This window comes from Dendropsophus ebraccatus, chromosome 5 (genome assembly GCF_027789765.1).
Source record: "Dendropsophus ebraccatus isolate aDenEbr1 chromosome 5, aDenEbr1.pat, whole genome shotgun sequence".
Classification (NCBI taxonomy): domain Eukaryota; kingdom Metazoa; phylum Chordata; class Amphibia; order Anura; family Hylidae; genus Dendropsophus; species Dendropsophus ebraccatus.
Window position 1 is genome coordinate 41984010 of NC_091458.1, and position 22555 is coordinate 42006564.

At 41.8% G+C, this 22555-nt stretch overlaps 1 protein-coding gene across 2 annotated transcripts in view; it reads right to left on the reverse strand.

The window, feature by feature from the left end:
- Positions 1 to 22555, reverse strand: part of LOC138792470 (short transient receptor potential channel 4-like) — a 130148-nt gene that overhangs the window by 93823 nt on the left and 13770 nt on the right. Inside the window, exon 2 of one of the 2 annotated variants that reach the window (XM_069969943.1) lies at positions 22482 to 22549. The exons of the other annotated variant lie outside the window; for it this stretch is intronic. The gene's annotated coding sequence lies outside the window, so the exon portion shown is untranslated. The remainder of the gene's footprint in view (positions 1 to 22481; positions 22550 to 22555) is intronic. 2 annotated transcript variants of the gene reach the window in all.

Here is a 22555-nt window from a genome sequence, read left to right on the forward strand (position 1 = left end):
TAGCAGCCACGGAAGACCTCCTCAACGCGCATGTCCGCACGACTCTGCAATTCATCCAACAGCTGGGATGGAAAGTCAATCACGACAAATCGGATCTTATCCCTGCAACGTCCAAAACATTTCTAGGCTTTGTAATCGATACAATAGAAATGAGACTATTCTTGACGACCGGGAGGAAGATGAGAAGATGAGAGGCTGTCAGTATCTTGCAGCTCCAAGACAGGTCCCCATATGGACGGTAATTAAATTTCTAGGTCTCCTCTCATCCACAGCCAATGCTGTGCCTTGGGCCCTGTGGCACATGCGTACAATTCAGGTAGAACTTCTGTGGACATGGCACAGGTCCCAAGAGACCTTAGACAACCCAATCATCCTTTCCGAACGCAGCAGGAGATCCCTTTCTTGGTGGAACAATATAAAAGACGGTCGCCAGATAGAAGAACCCCAATGGGTAGTCCTTACAACCGATGCATCTGGAACAGGATGGGAAGCACACCTAGAGGACCGTCAAGTCTAAGGGGTTTGGTCTGCAGAAGAGTCTCAAATGTCCTCCAACGCCAGAGAGTTGAGAGCGATTGCACAGGCCCTACGGTTCTTTGCTGTAAATGTGATGAACAAGGCAGTAAAAGTGCGGACAGACAACATCGCGTGCGTTTGTTACATCAACAAACAGGGAGGCACCAGGTCCCAAGCTCTCCTCAAGGAGGTGGGGAGGATCTTCAACTGGGCGGAGGGGAAGATAACGAGGTTATCTGCAACCCATATCAAGGGGGAACAGAATGTGCTAGCGGATCGCCTCAGCCGGGGACTTTCAATCCCAGGGGAGTGGAGTTTGAAAGAAGAGATCTTCAATCAGTTGGTGATCAGGTGGGGTCTTCCCCAAATAGACTTAATGGCGACACGAGTCAACACCAAACTCCAGAACTTCTGTTCCCTATACAAGACAGACAGCCCAGTAGTGATAGATGTCATGTCTATACCTTGGAATTACCAGTTGGCATACATCTTTCCGCCTGTATTGATGATACCGAGAGTATTAGCAAAGATCAGGTGAGACCAGGTGTCAGTGATTGCGATCTTTCCGTTCTGGCCGAAAAGAGTGTGGTTCCCGGTCCTGTGGAATATGTGCAAGGGGAACTTTTGGAGACTACCGCTGCAGCAAGATCTACTCTCCCAGAACAGCCAGTTTTGCACCAACCTGAAATCATTCAATCTGACAGCCTGGAGGTTAGTAGGCCCGTATTGAGAGCCGAGGGGTTATCTCAAAGGGTGTTGGAAACGCTTTCTCACTCTAGGAGTGAGGCGACCAACAGATCCTATGAAAGAATAAGGAGGATCTTTCAGCGCTGGGCTATTCCAAAAGGCATCGATCCGAATTCTCCAACAATTCCAGGGATCCTGGATTTCTTGCAAGATGGCTTCGACAGAGGCTTGAGGCCTAGTTCCTTAAAGGTCCAGATCGCGGCCATGTCAGCTTTCTTAGGACGTAAGTTGTTACTTATTCAAGAAATCAAAGATTTTACCAGGGCTATTGATAGACTGAGACCTTCACTAGTAAGACCGGTCTCCGCATGGGACCTAGGCTTAGTTCTCAGATGTCTTTGCAAAGAACCCTTTGAACCCTTGGAAGTTGCAGAGCTTAAATTCCTCACTCTGAAGGTAGTGTTTCTACTGGCAATCGTGTCTGCTAAAAGAGTAAGCGAACTACAGGCTTTAGGCTCCTCAGAGCCATATGTATCATTTTTTTCGGACAAGGTCATCTTGAGATTCTTACCTTCATTCAGACCCAAGGTGCCTTCTCAGGCGAATTTGAACCAATCGATTCTAGTACCTGCTTTTTTTACCGGAAGAAGAGAGGGATTTTTCCTCATTGGACGTTGTACGGGCACTTCGAACTTACCTGGCAAGAGTAGTGGAATTCCGTAAAGAGGAAAATCTTTTCATCTTGTTCCACTGTAGATTTAAGGGCAAGAAAGCCTCTAAGCCGTCTATCTCGAGATGGATTTCGGACTGCATAAGAACATGCTACGATCTTGAAGGACTTCAGCCACCAGAATTTCTTAGAGCACACTCCACTAGGGCAGTGTCCACATCTTGGGCTGAGCGCTGCTCAGTTCCTATACAGAATATCTGCTTATCAGCAACCTGGACTTCTCCTTTGACTTTTGTCAAATATTACCGCTTAGACTCCATCCTCACTAAGCGAACTGCGTTCGCTAGATCTGTGTTGAGCGCTGTATCTACTGAATGCCCTCCCAGTGGGGGTACTTCTTGCTAGATCCCCATCTGTTGTGAGGCTAATAGGATGCAAGGGAAGTTAACATTTTGTCATGTTAATGTGTTTTCCCTGAGTCCTATTAGCATCACAAGAGTCCCTCCCTTCTATGCTACTTTTAAATTTAACTGAGGTATGGGGGAGGTAGACGCCGCTATATAGCCTCAGGGGGTGGAGTCAAGAGTTTAATCATTAAAATTCCTTCGTCCTAGGAGCTCATAGGGGCGGAGAACACACCATCTGTTGTGATGCTAATAGGACTCAGGGAAAACACATTAACATGACAAAATGTTAACTTCCTGGTTTAGCAGATGTACTCAGGACTACAGGTTCCAGAATGCATTGCTGTCCCTCTGTTTTAACCAGGCTGTTGCACAGAATTAGGCATAATGGTGCCATTAGGCAGCCTCAGAGGCATGAATACATGCTGCCCCTGCTGTTTCCTGTCCATTTCTGTTGTGTTTCCATCAATTTCTGACGTTGACAGGTTTTCACACGACCTTCCCCCCGAACTTGAGTCTCCTGCAAAAATACTCGAGTCTCCCATTGACTTCAATGGGGTTCGTTACTCGAAACAAGCACTCGAGTATCGGGAGATATTCGTCTCGAGTAACGAGCACCCGAGCATTTTAGTACTCGCTCATCACTAATGATTATACAATGAATGTTTTTTCACTTTTTGTCTTAATTCCTTCATATGTTATTTTCTCTTTTTGTATTTTAATAGTATTTACAGGGCATTTCATTACTTTTTGTGGTAGATAATCATGTTCTTTATCTCATATTGCTATGTCATAGGTATATCATGTATATTATGGTGCATCTGGCCATCGCTGTCCCAAGGAGGTTAGTGTTAAATGGGGATTCCTCTGCTGATGGGAGAGCGCGCTTGACCTGTTGATGTGCAAATCACTTCTGGGTGGTCTCAGTGCGCATATCCGTGACGTCAGACGCCGCGGCCATGCATGCGGGGAATGAGCCGCTGACCTAGAAGTGACGCGGCCTCGACTTCCGGTCCGGCGCGCCGAATAGCCCGGAAGCGGTATGGAGTAATAATGAGGCCCAGCATATTTAAGAGAGATGGGGATTGAGGGGGGCAGGTCTCTGAAGATGCCTGTGTTGTCGAAACATACGTAGGGACAGCTGTGACCCACATAGTAAAATGGGTGAGTGTTAACGTTACTGAGGTTTTTGTCTGTATATAATATTGCCTAGACATCGTTCACCATATTAGGGCTATATTTACATATTGATTAGGCACTTTATTAGACACCTCCTAGCACTGATATCTTGTCAAGTCATTTTTCTAGGTGGTATTTTTTAATTATATGCAATTTTACTTGTGTGTGGTTGTTTTTAAGAAAAAAATTCTTTTTATATTTTAATGCAAAAATTTATTTTTTAAATAATGTTGTAAGTTAATAATGGTAAATAGCCATTGAGGGAGCCATTGAGGGAGATTTATTAAAGGGTGTAAAATTTAGACTGGTGCAAACTGCCCACAGCAACCAATCACAGCTCAGCTTTTCTTTCACCAGAGCTGAAGGCTGAGCTGTGATTGGTTGCTGTGGGCAGTTTGCACCAGTCTAATATTTACACCTTTTGATAAATCTCCCCCAATGTGATTATTCAGACTTTATGCCCAAAGTTGTTGTTTTGTATCATAGAATATGATACATAGAAAAGGGGATAACATTCTGAATACTGGGGGTCAGATGACTTTGACCCCCACTGATCTAATTCTGTGCCCCATAGAGAATGAAGAATGAATGAAGACTAAAGTGGCCACATAGGTTCACTCATTCCAGGGAAACTGCAACCCTGTTGTTGGGATTCGTGGGGGTCCCAAGTTGAGATGGGAATACACCTTTACTAAGGCTGGGTTCACACTACGTATATTTCAGTCAGTATTGTGGGCCTCATATTGCAACCAAAACCAGGAGTGGATTGAAAACACAGAAAGGATCTGTTCACACAATGTAGAAATTGAGTGGATGGCCGTCATATAACAGTAAATAACGGCCATTATTTCAATATAACAGCCGTTGTTTTAAAATAACAGCAAATATTTGCCATTAAATGGCAGCCATCCACTCAATTTCAACATTGTGTGAACAGATCCTTTCTGTGTTTTCAATCCACTCCTGGTTTTGGTTGCAATATGAGGACCACAATACTGACTGAAATATACGTAGTGTGAACGTAGCCTTAAACAAAACCCCTTAAATATTGTTTTCACACACTGAGTCCTATTAGTCATTTATATGCCATGGAAAAGCATTGCATCTTTGTTAAATAACAATAGAAATAATATACTGTTGCTTTAAAACTAAATACTCATCTGTGTTATTATCCTTTGTATTGTTATATGTTTTACTTTGAAGATTCTATTAACAATATTGAAAAAGGAAACTAAATACTCATAAAGAAATGACTAAACGCACCCCAAGGATCCCCCAGGTTTTTGCTCAATCATTTAACTAAATGGCAATTGATTTCCTTTTCATTTTAATAACCAATCTTTTTTCCTCTACTCGGAAACACTCACATGAAGCCAAAACTTCTGGGCTGGAGTTCAACAGAAAACCTTGTGCCAATCCTCATTCCAATCAGATTGTGCTTTACAAAGAAGAGTAATTGATTACTAGAGAGGCTTCAGGCTGAGATGGAGCTAAGATGGTGCAATAGCATTATAAAGTATAATAGAACTGTACAGGTCAATATTAGATACAGGGTGTTATGACTATAACACTATCAATCAAATGTACTATGCTTCAAAACATACACCACGTTGATACTAGCTTGCTATTTATGGCCTTGGCATCGACAAATAGGCTTGCTGGTCAGGGGCATAGCTAGGATTCATATGGCCCCAAAGCAAAAAACTGTATGGGGCTCCATGGATCCTGTACAGGTCTCCATCTCCCACCCACCACATACTTACCTGTCCCGGGGCAGTTTCCTGGCCTTCCTCCATTCTCCCAGCTCCCCAGCACATGAGTGACATCACTTGCACTGGGGAGATGGGAAAACAAATGTCAGGGGACTGCGCAGGGCCAAGTTAGTATCTGTATGGGGGGGTAGCGGACTGTTGCAGATGAAGGTACAATGCTGCCAAAAAAGAGACTAACAGGGAAGGGAGCCAATGGTTTCTTGCTCTGTCAGAGTACTGTAGCATTTAACTGTAAGCGTTCCTCACAAATGCTTACAGTTAAAGATCCAGGGGCGGGCAGTGCATGGGCCCTGTTGCAGTGGCATAGTCTGCCTCTAGGGTACCTGCTTGAAAACATTTTCCCCTTAAGTACCTCTTTAACTCAATGCAGTGAGACTCAATGCAGTGTCCAATAATACAAACTATACCCATGTACAGGCCTCCTTACTGTTTCCTGAATATTAGTTGCCATTTTTTGGCAGTGGGTCCCATGCTGGAGAAGTGAGCTATGGAGATACCAGGAAGCCCCGAACCATAAGGTATAGAGATTTATGAGGTGGGGAAAAAGGGAGCTCAGAGACCTATTTGGCACCAAATTTAAAATAGATGTACATTAACCCATAGCTGCACCAGGACGTTATTGAACGTCCTCGTGCCGCTATGGGAGTTCAGAGGGGGGTCGCGCGGCGACCACCCTCTGAACTGCCGCGATCCCGGGTGCCGCGTGTAGCCCGGGCTCGCGGCTATTAGCGGGCACGGTCCGATCGCCGTGCCCGCTAATTAAGTACTTAGAAGCAGCTGTCAACTTTGACAGCTGCTTCTAAATACTTGCTTTTATTCATACCTGGTGGTCTAGTGGGGGGATCGCCCCCCTGCGGCGCGATTGCGGGGGGGCGATCCCTGCATCCATCCCGGGCCGGGGTCTGCTCCGTAATGGCGCTGATCCCGGCTCGGCATTCTATTGCTTTTGGCTGCAGCAGCCAAAAGTAATAGAACACCGATCTCATGGATTCATGCAGTATAACTATACTGCATGGATCTCTATGAGAGATCAGAGTGCATATACTAGAAGTCCCCCAGGGGGGCTTCTAGTATATGTGTAAAGTAAAAGAAAAATGTATTTTTAATAACACAAAACCCCCTCCCCTAATAAAAGTCTGAATCACCCCCCTTTCCCCATTTTATAAATAAAAATAAATTAATTAATTAATAAACAAACATGTTTGCTATCGCCGCGTACGTAATCGCCCAAACTATTAATTAATCACATTCCTGATCTCACACGGTAAACGGCGTCAGCGCAAAAAAATCCCAAAGTGCAAAATTGCGCAATTTCTGCGCAAATCCAGAATAATTGTAATAAAAAGCGATCAAAAAGTCATATATGCGCAATCAAGGTACCGATAGAAAGATCACATCATGGCGCAAAAAATGACACCTCACACAGACCCATAGACCAAAGGATAAAAGCGCTATAAGCCTGGGAATGGAGCCATTTTAAGTGACGTATATTTGTTAACAACGGTTTGAATTTTTTACAGGCCATCAGATACAATATAAGTTATACATGTTACATATCGTTTTAATCGTAACAACTTGAGGAACATGCATAACAAGTCAGTTTTACCCCAGGGTGAATGGCGTAAAAACACATTTCCCCCAAATAAAAGAAATGCGTTTTTTTTTTTCAATTTCACCACACTTTGAATTTTTTTCTGGTTTCCCGGCACATTTTAGGCAAAAATTACATCTGCCATAGCAAAGTACAATTAGTTGCGCAAAAAATAAGGGCTCACTTGGGTCTCTAGGTGGAAAAATGCAGGCGCTATGGCCTTATATACACGAGGAGGGAAAAACGAAAACGCAAAAATGAAAACTGGCTGTGTCCCCTAAGGGTTAAAGTAATGGCTGCCATCCACACTGTTGTACAATAGTAATTTCTCAACAACAACAAAAATCTGTGGAGGCACACTTTAAATTAATATAAAATGATGTTATAGTTGACACAGTTAAAATATTGGCCACACTGTGTTGCATAGATTTTGCAATACTACTTTATTCTTCACTTTTGAGAAATAAATAGCCTCTTCTTTCATTGTGAATTCTCAAGAGACATCATAAATAACAAAGAAAAAGGCGACAGATTGACTCAGGCGTCATTAGCAAACAGTCATTAGTGATTCAGGGAAGGAAAATATACAAGCTTATTCATAGCGGTAATGGCCTAAAATAATAATCCCTTTCTACCGAATTTACCAATGTTTTGTGTTTGTTTAGTTACACTTAGAGGTAACAACATAATAAAACAAAACAGCAAGACTCAAAGGAAAGTAATACATCTGTGAAGAATTTTTGACCTAGACATGGACAATTCACTCAAACCCTATTTGTGTATACAAAGGTTGTCAGGGAGGTACTGTACAGAGAGTCCTAGCTGGACCAGACCCATGTCACTGCCCACATCACATAAGGGAAAGAACAGTCTGTAACCACCGATAATGTCTAGGCCGCAAATCAGAACCAAAGGGCATGTCACTTCTTTGAGTGGAGAGCGGCGGCAGCGGAGGAGCGCAAGCCTCTCATTCACTCACAGTGGGACACTGATCCACCACGGAATTCGGCCGTATTTGCTCAGTGTGAACATACCCAAAGAGAGTAATCAGTAAACACCAAAGCCAAAGGGTCAGAAAAAAAGAGCAATAACCGGACCAGATCAGATTAATTTAAAGTGAAAACCCTTTAACAAGCCAGGGTCAGAAACAAATACGGGAGGGCAGTACAGTATCAATAGACAAAGCCAAGGTCAGGTGAGAATAAGCAGAAGATCAAGCGCCACTGTAGTCGGTCGTTGCAACACACTCTCACTAGTGATTTGCTGCATGACTGCAACGTCAGGAGACCAGGGAGGGCTCTAGACCTCTTCCCCGTTCCCTACGCAGCAGCTACAATGCTACGGCCGCCACGGGAATGCAAACAGGTAAGTTCCTTACATACAAGTTACAACTGATCCAGGTTCAGGCTCCAAACTACTGACACTGTTAGATAGCTGTTCGGTCTAGGAGACACATGGTACCTTTTCTATATCCAGCTGTGCTTCCTGAATGTAGAAAAATTCTTCTTTTATTGTCTGGCACAGAGTCAAAGAGGCTTTCCTAAGCTCCTGATCTGCTGCTAGCTTGAATGCAAACAGGGTCAGGTATGGGAGAGGAAGTACCAAGGTGTTACAGCCTGCTGCCCTTCAGGAGCTCAAGAAAGCCTCTTTGACTCTTAGTACTATAAAATAAAAGCATTCTTCTACATTTTAGAAGCACAGCTGGATATATGAAAGGGATCATGTGTCTCCTTTACTTAAAGTGACTGTACCACCAGGCCCAGGCTGAAGTGGGAAGAAACCCCAGCCCCTCCATGACGTGACTCCATTAGAATCAATGGAACCCTATCATAGAGGGGCTAGGGTTTTCTCCCACTAAGGGTGGATAGGCCCGCCTCCAGTGCTTCCGCCTGGGCCTGGTGGTACAGTCACTTTAACAGCTATCTAACAGTGTCATTAGTTTGAATATAAATTGCAGCTGACAGATTCCCTTTAAGTGCATCTGCAAGAATATTAACATTTAATGTGTGTCAGAGTATTTGACTATGCAGCTGTATTACTCGCTCCATACATTTAACAGGTACTAAATAATAGATTTTTGGAATCCAGAATATTTGCTATAAAACAAAACTGTAGGGTTTTTTTATGTCAATTTAATATTACCAAACTGACAGATAAAGCACGCGTTGTCATACTGTGACATATCTCAGCATCACATAGCCGTAATCTTATCACATAGAATAGGCGACATGCTTATCCTAAATACTGATAGTCAACGCTGCTAAATCCTTAATAATGGATTTTGTATGTAATTCATGCTGCATTGTGTTTCACCCTACAAAAGTTGCTCTCCGTTTTCTTTTCCACTAACATCAATTACTGTATTTAGTGACATTTCATTATGTAAAGTACAATTATCCATCACAGCCTGGACCGACGAATACAAGAATGATGATCTGTCTTGAGACAATGTTTTCTTAATCGACACTCTAGACAATCCATTACAATACCGTCCTTTACACTGAGCGGCTGTCTACGGAGATACACATTAACATACATTACCATGTATTTATGATATATATATATATATATATATCTTTGGCTTCTTTCATTAAACATACTTAACCTAACCGGATTAATTACATTATGTCGTTAACATCAATTACATAGGATTATCTTAAAAGCTGATGCAGATATTAAATGGTTTCTGTTGCTGAAATATAAAAAATTGCTAATCCTGGATAAACTAAAGTTAAAATATTTTCTCTGTGATTTAGATCATTATTTCTTTATAGACATATACCATAATTGTGGTAAAGCTGCAATATTACACGGGACGATTATCGTGTGAAAAATTGTTATATTGTTTGAATTTAAACGATAATCGTCCTGTGTAATTGCAGGCAACGATCGAAAAATCATTCATGTGTCGTTGATCGTTGATTTAGATCTGAACCTAAAATTATCGTTAATCGTTCGCTTATCGTTCGCTGTAATTCCACATTCGTTCGATTAAGTTCCACATTTGTTCATTAATCGTTCAGTGTAATTGCACATTTCATTATTTTGCTGGGATCAAAAGGAGTAAACGATCTTAGTAACGATCGCAATAATGATCGTAACTACCAAACGACCATCGTTCTGTGTAATATGGTGAACGATTTCAGGTTAACGATATACAATCTCGTTTGCAATCGTTTATCGTTAGTCATTAATCGTTAAAAATCACCCCATGTAATAGGACCCTAAGAGGAAGAATTGTATCTGAAAGCTTCAATTCAGCTATGTACCCCCGCCCCCATCCACTACTAACCTCACAACAGCATTGTTAGGGAGTACAATTGTGTATATTATAGTGAAGCATAGTTCAAAGAGAGTCAGTACTACTAGATACGTACATACATTATTGTGCGAATTGGACATTTTTAGGCATAGGGGGGCTACACGTGCCAGAGAGGCGGGGAAGGGGCAGAATTGGGAGGGGGGGCAGGCTCATCTGTTTCTGCTAGATTTAACATTTATGTATATAACAACAGTTCTATATAGTGTTCAGTGCTCTTCCTAGGGCAGTAATCTGGGGCTGTACTGTATACAGAAAGTCTCCATATAATCACCTCAAAAGAGTTTAATAGCCTAGAAAAAGCATATGCTAATCACCCCTCCCAAGTGAATCAACTACCCCCCCCCCACACACACACACACACACTACTAACAGAAGACAAAAAAAAGGTGTTGAGACAAAAAATAAGGCGGCCTTCGCTGCCGATTTTTATTGTATTCTATAAACAGGCACAAACTTGAAGAACCTGGCCAAAGTCACACCACAACATTACCCGGCTCAGTCTGTTGGGTCGTGCCCAGCTCAAAGCCATGTTCTTGCCCACTCATAGTTGGCCAACTAGTACCCATGCCAGGGTCACAATTCCTCTTTATACTCTTTATACTATCCCTTTTTCCTACTCTTCCTGCCATATAATGCCCTGAGTTTTTAGGACAAAGGCTCCACTAACACCTACGTATTTCCCCAGCATCATCTTAGACTGCCTAGCCTCACCTTACTAATACTACCTCGATCGATTTTAATCCTCTATTACTATACCCCCCATTTCTTAAAGGGGTAGTGCGGCGGTAAACAATTATTCACAGAATAACACACATTACAAAGTTATACAACTTTGTAATGTATGTTATGTTTGTGAATGGCCCCCTTCCCCGTGTCCCACCACCCCCACCCGTGTACCCGGAAGTGTGGTGCGCTATACATACCTGTCACGTGCCGACTTGTCTCCGATCTTCAGTCAGCGATGTCGTCTTCGGCCGAATCCCTCCGTCCGTCCTGAGTGCCGGCCGCCCTCTTCCGCGTCATCGGCTGCTCAGCCGCGATTGGCTGAGCCAAACTGTGCTCAGCCAATCGCGTCTGAGCATCTGATGACGCTGAAGAGGGTGACCGGCACTCAGGACGCTCGGAGGGATTCGGCCCGGCCGTCCGAAGACGACATCGCTGACTGAAGATAGGAGACGACAGGTATATATAGCGCACCACACTTATGGGTACACGGGTGGGGGGGGGACACGGGGAAGGGGGCCATTCACAGACATAACATACATTACAAAGTTGTATAACTTTGTAATGTGTGTTATTCTGTGAATAATTGTTTACTGCCGCACTACCCCTTTAATGGTTCCTAGCTCCACCAGGCTCTTGTGCAAGTTCATTCCTTGGATTTCCTCATACTAACCTAGTAATTTTGTACAACGATAACACATAGTGTAACATTTTCATTTCATATTATTCTCCATAGCCTAGACATTGAGCAATGTAGGACACATGTAATTATAATCGACTTTCCCATGTGCTGCTTTGTAACGTCTACTGCTATCAACTTGTAAATGAAGACAACTGCAATGCATGCAGTAAATTGCTGTCCTTATGTATCAATTCCCAGTTACACTAAAGCATGAACACCAGGCCATCTGTTGCACTGTAGCAGTCAGTATTCCTCTGTTAGTATTATGTTTGTCTTCATATGAGAAGTTATAATGTCTAATAACTGAACATAATATTAAATAAAATGATGAATTATATGTGGCCTCGTCTGAAAATGCCATTTAAGTCAATGGCCTAGAATCCAACTAATTTCAAATATAAAGCCAGACTATACTAAATAACTTGCTACAGTAAGAATTGCACAATGCAGCATAAGTTGTGTTTCATAATGAGTGTTGGCTGTGGATGACACATTTCAACATAGCCAAAGATGAATGGGCTGTCAATCATTGTCGGAGAAGGCGGGAGCATCCTGGAGACAGAGGAGTGGCTGAAGAGTGGAGCAGGCACAAACAGGGTCCCAGTCCTGCCTCTATGACACTGTCACTGCAAAATAAAGTTAGGGTTTTTTTTAACAAAGATTCTGGATTACAGAGTAGCACTTAAGGCCCTATTCCACCAACAGATCTGTCAACAGATTATCTGCCAAAGATTTGAAGCCAAACCCAGGAACAGACTGTAATCAGAGAACAGGTGATATAAGAAAGACTGAGATTTCTCCTCTTTTCAAATCCACTCCTGGGTTTGGCTTCAAATCTTTGGCAGAGAATCTGTCGTCAGATCTGTTGGTGGAATAGGGCCTCTAAGGTACCAGTTCATGTAATATGTCACCGAAAACTGGTAGCACAGACATATGCATATCGCTGCTATCAGTTCCCTTTTATTGTAAAGCAAGTAATTACTACTTAAAAAAATATTTACCCAAGACCTCACGGTTACTTAATTACATTGCATTGCGTCATTCCCACGTTCCGTACGTTCGTCCGCAATTGCAAACCTGCAGCAATGGACAAAAGTAAGGACCTATTAATTTCTATCAGGCTATTCATATGTTATATGAGTATGTACCGTAATTGCAGCATAGATTGTCCCATAGAAGTCCATGGGAGCATCCGTTATTTGCTGGTGCTACGGATGTAGTGCCTGTAATATTCATAAAATATGGATCTGTTATTTTGATGTCACAGTTGTAGTTACAGTACTCCTGGCAGCCATTTTGGTTAGCAACTTCTCACTTTTATGGATCCGCAAAAAACAGAGATTACTGATGCATTACCAATGTATTTTTTGTGGATTGTGGACGAAGATTGCAAAGAACTGTAGACATAATATACAACCCGGAAAAATTTAGGAACATGTGAATGTATCTATAAGGCTAAGTAGGCATTTCAGACAGAACTCTTTTTGGAGAGCTCCCCTGCAAGTTCTTTTTTTGTCCACTCACAAATAGCAAAATGAACAGATACTTGAGGGATTCGATTGACTTTAATGACTCCCATCTGGTATCTGTCTACATCAGTTAGTGTCTGACTTTGAACGGACCATCTGGCTCTGTTCTGTGGCACCAAATGGACTCTCTGATGAAGTGTGAATCCAGCTTAAAGAGGGTGTGAACTTTTTTCCAAACTACGCCAAACACAGGGGTGATATATCCCCCTTTGGTGTGTAACAGAATTTCTATAGTATTACTTAAAATATATTTAATTTAATTTAGCTACTTGAAAAATATTTAAAGTTAAAGGGGATTGCCAAGTTAATTGTACTTGTCCCCCATGTATAGGATATCTCTAGAATGGTGCCCTGACTCCTTTCTTTTCGCCACTCCATTCATTCTCCGAGTGCTGTACTCGGATATCTCTGGTGGCTCTATAGAGAATAAAGGAAGTGGCGGGTCATGTGCTAATCTGTGGCACCATTCTAGAGATCCCGGGAGGGCCCAATGGTAGACCCCCTGCGATCTCATACTTGTTCCCTGGCCTATGAAAATAACTTGACAAACTTATTTAAAATGTATGTCTACTTAAAGGGGTATTTTTGGGGTATTTTTAAGCTATGGCCGCGGTGGTTATGGACGGCGGTGGTCACTTACCTCGGAGTCCCGCCTCAGCCACTGAATGGCTGAGCTGCCTTGAGATGTCACGTCTCATGCGGCAGCTCACACCAGGAAGCGCCCGGGGTACGGGTGTACCGGGTGGCGCGATCCAGGGCCCGGCCATAGCTTAAAAATACCACCGGGCCAGAGTACTCCTTTAAAACTGAAATTTGGTTACTTGTTTGTTTTCTTCATCTCAGTGCCCCTTTGCCTTTGAGATCAGAAATTTTAAAGGGATGGGTTCCATTTTAAGATAAGTTAAGGGCCTTGCTTAGTCATTTGTCGAAACACTTTCCAATTTTTACATAATTTGTGTTATGTATGGTTTATTGTAGGCATGGTGTACTGATAACACTATAACGTTACTGGACTAATACAGAACTGGTGGGAACTGACACCAGAATGAGAATATCTAGATAAGCATATGTACAATTGTTTTGTTACCAAGGCTATCTCTAGTCATCTACTGGAGTCCTTTATAAATGTTCCTCCTTGAATTTCAGTTTAAAAAAGACACCATATGAGAAAAGTACTAAAAATGAGATGTAGACCTGCTAGAAGTCTCGTAAAACACGGCAGCTTTCGGTACCCAATGAGAAGCATTTGTACGATGAACCATGATGCCTTTGAGCAAAAATGTACATTAATGCTGCATATTAAGATCCTTTATTAATTATGCAAATTATGAAATTAAAATCTTAAATATGCCAGGTTCCATGAAGTGTTTTTTTTCTATCTGGGGATTAGGCATTATAAATTAATGGGATCAAAAATTCTTTTTAGTAGAGAGGAAAACAAGACACATTTGAGTTACATTGTCATGGGATCTTCATTGGCAAGAAGTTAGATTCACTAAGCTAGAAAGTAGTCGCTTAGTATTTGTCTCTGCTTTGTGTAGTACACTTTTGAGATGCTCGACAGCCCTCTTCATTGGATAGTTTGGGTGCCACTAATTGATTGTAAGCAAGTCTAAGCACTATAAGGCTATGTTCACACTACATATATTTTCGTAAAACTACGGCCGTTGTTGCACATTATATGTTACCTTGCCGTCTATGGGATCCAGGCCAGAGTGTATACACATGGTATATGCCCCGCCGGGATCCCTAGCGGTGCTGCAAACAACTGACGTCAGTTTTCTGCTGCCGCTATTCATAGAATAGTGGCTGCAGAAAACCCTGTCAGTGCACACTGTGGAGCGAGCGGCTCCGGCCGCATGCTCCATAGTGTGCTGTGGGGAGTTCTGATGCGGGCGCACACGGATGTGCCCGCATCAGAACTCTGCGGTGCTAAAGATCATCCACCCGGTACTGCAGTACCGGCCGGGATGATCTTTTCAGAGACCGACCATTTCGTGACCCAGCCGGTCTCATATGTGATGTGAACATAGCCTAACTATGTAACTGTGCCGGCACCCTACAAAAGCCTTATCTATACGCAAGAATCGTATTAAGCAGCCTCCTCCTGAATAGAAGACTTGGCTATTCTATATGGTGGAATAGTGTGGAAATGACCAATAAGCGACTAGATGGTGTAATATCCCACTACACCACTACTAGTGAAGAATGGCTATGGCCTTATATATGCTATAATATGTTATAAATAATGGTGAGCGAACTTTTGAAAAGTTCTGTTCATCAGGTTAACAAAATTTCCAATAGAGGATTCACTTCAACCCAAACCAGTTCTAAACAAACCAGGTTTTTAAAAAGGGCCTAAAACTGCCACACACTATCTGATGATTTGGTGCATCACTGGTGATAAGACTCAGCTACTTGCCTCCTGGTATAAAGTAGTCACTTACAGCGGTCCAGCTGCACTGCAGACTAAAGGCCCTATTCCACGGGCCAACAGAGAGCTGTCAGCGCTCATTTGCTCCTCGTTCCCCACTTGCTGCCGCCGCTATTGCATGCGGTGGCAGTGAGCAGGTGAGTGCGGGTGGGGCCGGGGATGCTGCGGGGGGGACTGCCCGGGAGATCACTAGATTGTCCGGGCAGCCCATAGAGGATAGTGGCGGTCTGCTGCCACAGCTCCTATTCAACGTCATGAACGATTTCGGCTGATCGTTGCCTTCTATTTCACCGGACTTTTATTGGCTGTAACGGCCGAATGCGGTCGATAATTGTTACGTGGTGTAGGGCCTTTACTGCACAGAATCCTCCTTATATCTCCCTGCCTGTTCAGTTCTGTTCCTTGCTGTATGCTGATGAGATGCTGAATGAGGAAATGAGAGTCAGATACCTGTGGCTGGTGTAAAGTAGCCAGCTGTCCTGCACTGATGCTGTGCAAACTCTAATCTTTCAAGCTAAAAATGTCCACTGCTAGGGTGGCCGCCAGGTTATATACAGTTCACGAAGACAGTAAGTGGTCAGCACTCAAAGAACAAGGTCCCTTGAATCAAAATGCGGTGTTCCTGTTTTTGGCTGTATGCCACTCTGAGAGCGCGTGAGAATAGTCCCTGGACCCAAGGGCATCCAACAGAAGAAAGACAAAAGATTTTCTCCAGCTCTCTAAAATATGATTTTTATTGGATAATATTTAAAATTGCCGACGCGTTTCGGGCTCCCTCGCCCTTAATCATGGCTCTGTGTCATCAAGTCCTACAACGACTCCTGAATAAGAGGTCGTAACCCAAAATGTAAAGGGGGACTGTCACTGTCCATGCCCCACATGTGTGAAGTATACGAACAAAGTGGCGTGAGTAACCACGCCGGTTACTCACGCCACTTTGTTCGTATACTTCACACATGTGGGGCATGGACAGTGACAGTCCCCCTTTACATTTTGGGTTACGACCTCTTATTCAGGAGTCGTTGTAGGACTTGATGACACAGAGCCATGATTAAGGGCGAGTGAGCCCGAAACGCGTCGGCAATTTTAAATATTATCCAATAAAAATCATATTTTAGAGAGCTGGAGAAAATCTTTTGTCTTTCTTCTATATACAGTTCACGCCTTTTAATTGGCTGTGAAGCTTCCCATCGGCATCAGACGTCCTGGTCATGTGATCATTTGAGTTTGCTCGATTTCGGGTGTCCCTGTTCTCTCATCTAATATTTTATATGGTTAAAATTTTAAAAAAATGTTATAATGCAGAGATACCAACCAATGGCAACCAATCAGAGCTTTCATTTTACAAGAGCTTGTTAAGGGGTGGGGGCAGCCGGTGGACATTCCCACTATTCACCACTTTGGTAATGTATTTTTGTGACTAAGTGATATTCTAGTGTTGATTATTTCTGTGAGAGACATATAGGTGTTCCTTTAATACTTTCATCAGATACTTTATTATATCCCTTGTTTAGCTCACACCTTATTTTGTCCACCTGCACTAACCCCCGCTTGTATGTTCAATGTTTTTAATGTCTTTTCCAGTCGTGATTCATTGTTTCCTCTGTACTATATTGATCATATTTTTTTATCAATAAAGATTTTTTTGTTGTGATAAATTAGAAGTTCAGTCATTTCTTATAGGTTTGTTGTTAAGAAATAAAAGCTGATCTCTGATTGGTTGGTTACGGGTTAATCAGATTTTTTTTTTTCTTTTATTTATTTAATATTTTTATATATTTATTTTTCCATTTGTTTGTACAAATAATAATAAAAGACTAAAAGATTATCTAACCCTAGTTTATAAAAAATAATGATAAAAAAACACTCATAAATATTAAATATACTAAACGCCTGCCACCCAACCATGATCAAATATTGCCAACATGTTAAAAACAAACAATGATGGCAAAATAATAAGGCTGAATAGATCTGAAAGTCTGTGCTTGAATGTCCCCTTAAGAACTTAAAATAGACAAAATTGGGAATGTGTCACATTGTAGCAAAAAGTAGAATAATAGGGAAAGAATATCTGATTAGTTAGTTTTTGTAAGTTGTGACAGCAAAGAGAAAAAACACATCAGCAATGCACTCAGCGTCTTCTGGTAGATTCAGTAGTTTCTATTATTTAAATTTGTAGAAGGAAAAGAGTGAAAAAGATCAGAAGAGCGGCTTTGTATATGGGTTAGGGACTTTAATGTGTATTGGGTAAAACAGAAACCACAATAAGTTTGGCTCTTTTGGCACTAGAGGAGGGCCGGACTAGCATATTTTCTGAAGTATTGTCAATTGCACAATTACATATTAATACTCTGTTTTCATTGACCCAACATGTGTTTCTTTTGCTGAAACATTCATTAAAGAAGTTGTCTAGATTAGAATATATTACTCATGGAGGGAAAAATAAAAAAACTGGTATGCGCCACCGGTGATGGTTCTAGTGGTGCCAGATCCTCTAAGTCCTTCCTGCTTGTGTCACATAGAAAGTGCCTGATCACAAGTGCTCTAGGGTGCTCACCATACATAAGACAATGCAAAATGCATTTCCATGGTCTTAAACCCATGGGGATGGAGAAGGGGGGGGGGGGGGGATTATACTTACCTCTCCGATCTTCTATCTTCTACCTTCACTGATTGGCTGAGTGGAATTTCTTTTCCCAGTAGCTGATTGGCTGAGTGGCAATAGTGAAGACAGATGTAAAAAAGGAGGTAGGTTTAATCCCCCCCCCCCCCCAACAGACCAAAGCCAAAGCCTGGTCCCCAGGGGGTTAACATAACCTGGTTAGATACTCGCATTTACCACTGTTTCAATAGGGCTCATTGTTTGAGTCAAGCACTTGAGCATTAAAAACTGTTCAAATTTCAAGTTTTCAAGTTGAAAACTGTTCAAGTCAACTGAAATAAGTCATATTTTTTAAATATAGACCATAAGGACCCTCTACCCAATTATGGATTGAAAGATTGTAGATTTTGCAATAAAATATAGATATTTTACAGTGCAGGAGAGAGAGGGTGGATTCTCCATGCCGGATTTCAGCTACTACTTCTTTGCCATGCAGATCCAAAAGTCCTTAATACACCAACAGACACAGTTAGGTGCCTGGTAATGGGACCAAAGAAGGAATTATATGAAGATATGCTGAGCTTCTTGGAGTCAGGCCTTACACATAAATCGTAAATAAAGTATGGGAGAGGGTTAAGAGGATTTTTGCGGGGCCGTATTAACAGCTGCTGCTGCCCTTGGCACTAAACCTAAAGATGCCTCATCTTGGGGAGCGCTGTTTTGGCCTTATGCATTTCTCTACATGTAGAAACATTGTCTGAATCACATTTTCATGGTTTTTAACTGATTAAAACATAAATTTCCACATTGAATAAATGATTAGAGCCGTCTGCATATTGTCTGAAGGAATTCTCACTACAGGGTTGGTAGATTAGTAGATAATAGCTCCAGGCATCACAATATCGCCACACCAGACCTGATCATACCTCCCCCCCACCCCCCTCAAAAAGACACCAGATTTACTGGCAAGTCTGACCAAGAGGTGGGAGATTAAACAAATAATAATTTAAAAAAGCAGTCCCCCCCACACACTCCCCGGTGCTGTCCCCCCTGCAAGGTGCTGCCCTAAGCACTGGACCAAGGGTGCCTAGTGGTAAATATGGCCCTAGATATGTGGTATAAAGTAAAGTATGAAGGTTACCCCTTTATGGGGAAATAATAATTTTGTTGAACTGAATAAGATTGTAGATTATAGGTTTTGGGTACATGAAGGGGGTTTATAAATGTAAAACAGCTCTTTCACCCGGGATCTCTGGTGACCTTTCATAGTTTGATTAGGGAACACATGGTGACAAGGTCATTGGGCTATTCACACGATCAGTAGCAAATCAATCGTGGTGTGATTGGGGGAGCAGCCGGGCAGCAGGAAGAGAGGCAGGCTGGATAGATCTGTGGGGGCTCAGTGTAGGGAAGTGACCCCAGAACATCACTAATAGGGGATAGAACAAAAACATCTACCTCTATCCCCTATTAGTGATGTTCTGGGGTCACTTCCCTACACTGAGCCCCCACAGATCTATGTATTCTTATGCTACAAAGCATCCAGTGTATAGGAACCAACAGCTGCAGGCACTACAACTCCCAGCATGTACTGACAGTCTGCAGCCCTCAGGATATGCTGGGAGTTGTAGTGCCTGCAGCTCTTGTAGTTGGGTCCTAGGTGCATTATACACTGGATGATTTGTGGGGGATCAGAATACATAGAGTTGTGGGGGCTCAGTGCAGGGAAGTGATCCTAGAACAGCATGCAAAGTGCCTAGGGCAGCATGAACTCTAAACACAGGCCTGGTCTTAGTGTCCCCACCAAATAGTGATGTCACCTTAGCTGTCTGAAGATGTAAAAGCAGGAGCGTGCATGAAATCTGCGGCAAATTATCTGCGTGTTTTTTGTAGTGTGCAAGAACCCTAACTATGGCCTCTCCTGGGCCGATAATAAGCCTTTACTCTGGGCATGCGGGATCCAACTAATACTGGCCATAACAACCCCCAGGGTGGGATGGGTGGAGTGCACGACCAAGTAGAGGCAACCACTCCTCCCATCTGCAACAGAGACAAAAAAAACCTTGGTCAACTCTTCTACAACACCATGGGCAAACAGGGGCACGTTGCTATGGCTGAAAATATATAAATACAGAAACACAAAAAAATGCAACAGCTCACTGCTAATGCCAAGAGATAAACCCAATACTGATATGAAAATCGCTAGAAGCAATGATATTAAGGAGGTCACACTAAATTTAAATGCACTTATCTTAAACTTGATTATTTTTCTTCTTGGTTTGTTTCTTTAGTGTCTTCTACAAACACATATCAGGAATGATAATGTACTTGATGACTTCCCTGAAAACATTGTTTCTATAGATTAATTATAGCTGGGTTTAGATAACAGTGTGCTGTATATAGAAGATGCAATTTAGCTAATTATGTAAAGTAACAGATGTTGGAATGAGTAAGTATTCAGGTTGCTGTAGTAACGTCTCTGATACTTACTGACCCTTCAGTTTATTAGTAACTAGCTGTTATATAGATTAAAAGCAATCATTATTTGATGCATTACCATGAAAAAGATTGTGTGTAATGAATTCCATGAAATGCCACAATTTATCCAGAAATTCAAATAATTAATTGAAATCTTGGAGCCAATGTAAACATATATATGTATGAAAAGCAATATTAACACTTACCAAATAAGTGTCTATTACCAGGATCTCATGGTTTACACAGTTCCAATCAAAATTATACAACCTATTGCAAATTAGGCTTATTTGCAAAATTTACAAACTTCTTAACAATGATTTTAGAAACATAGAAACATAGAAGATTGTCGGCAGAAAAAGACCACTGGGTCCATCTAGTCTTCCCTTTTAGTATTTTCTTTCTTATTATCTTAGGATAGATATATGTTTATCCCAGGCATGTTTAAATTCTGTTATTGTAGATTTACCAACCACCTCTGCTGGAAGTTTGTTCCAGGTATCTACTACTCTTTCAGTAAAATATTTTTCTGCTCCCAGTGCTTTTATTGAACCCCTGAAAGTCTCTTTCATGGTGGACAAGTACTTTATATTTCCTCCATTTTGGGGAGTAGGATCAGAGCTAGGTTGCCAGTAGTAGACACACTGGCACTTTCATTCCTTTACTTATCTGGCCAATCACAGGACAGAGCAGTACCTACTCCTATTTACTATGGCATAACATAGCACTGGTAAAAATGCACTGGACTAAGCAGGCTGGCACTGTACTAGGGTTTCATTTACAGTAGACAATAAATTACATGTGGAAGGACAAGGGGTTACTGATGTATTGGCTTTTCAAGGTGCTATGTGAGTAGAAAACAAAGAGCAGGACAGAATGGAAGTGTTTATACTAAAGACAAAACTGTTATTGCTGAAGGTGATGGTAATGATGATAAGAAGGTAAACTGAGGGAGGTATGGGGATTTTATTTAGGAGGCAGCATTGTTTACATACAGAATTAACAATACAAGGGACAGTTGCCCAGAAAGTAATCAGAGAGATGATCAGGAGAAGGCGGACAGGCTCAGAGGTTACAGATGCACAGACCAGGCTATTTGATACTATAATACATGCAGAGATCTGTGAATTATTTTTTTTTTTTTTTTAATACTTGGTGGGTTCTTCGCTTATGAGCATTAAGAAACACTGTCCTACAAGTATTGCCTCTAGGGTATAAAAAATGAGCCACATAAGGTATAATACCTTTTTAAGTTTACAGCGCAAACTGTCTAATAAACTAAAATATCTAATGTCCTATATATAATTTGGAATGTTTATAATCACTATTTGTATGCAATTTGGCTATTGAATTAATAGAAGTAAGATTTTAAGACAATCTTAAGAGGTAAAAATTGAAGAATTATGCCTGCTCATAAATCAAATTCAAACCTACACCTGCTGGAAACAAGCGTAGAATTTGTAAGCCGGGCGTGTGCGCCCCTTAGTGAGTCCGGGTGGGGAAATGGTACGCCAGTCTTAATAAATGTTTTGCATAGACCCTGGGGCCTGAGAGGGTGCAGAAGCTCCTGTGCTACATTATACAATTAAAGTATAATAAATGGTCAATGGTAAGTTGGGGACACTGTTACAGATTTTAAATTGGGACATAGAAGATGAAGCCTACTTCACTGAACTGGTAACCTACCACTGGTTTGACAATAAAAGTTAAAAAAAAAAAAAAACTATTTGACTGCTATAGAGAACATCTTCACTTATCTTTACCCTGTTTTTACGATAAAACTTGTAGCTAAGAACCCTAGATTTTACAATGACTGTAACAATTACATGTCCTACTAAGACAGAGACAGTAATGATTTTTCTGTCCACTGACTCTATGGCTTTTACAGTAAATACCTTATGCTTCTATTCTCTCGGCGATGAATCCTCCTTTTCTCTCTTGGCTAGGTTATGATAATTGAACTCTGAAA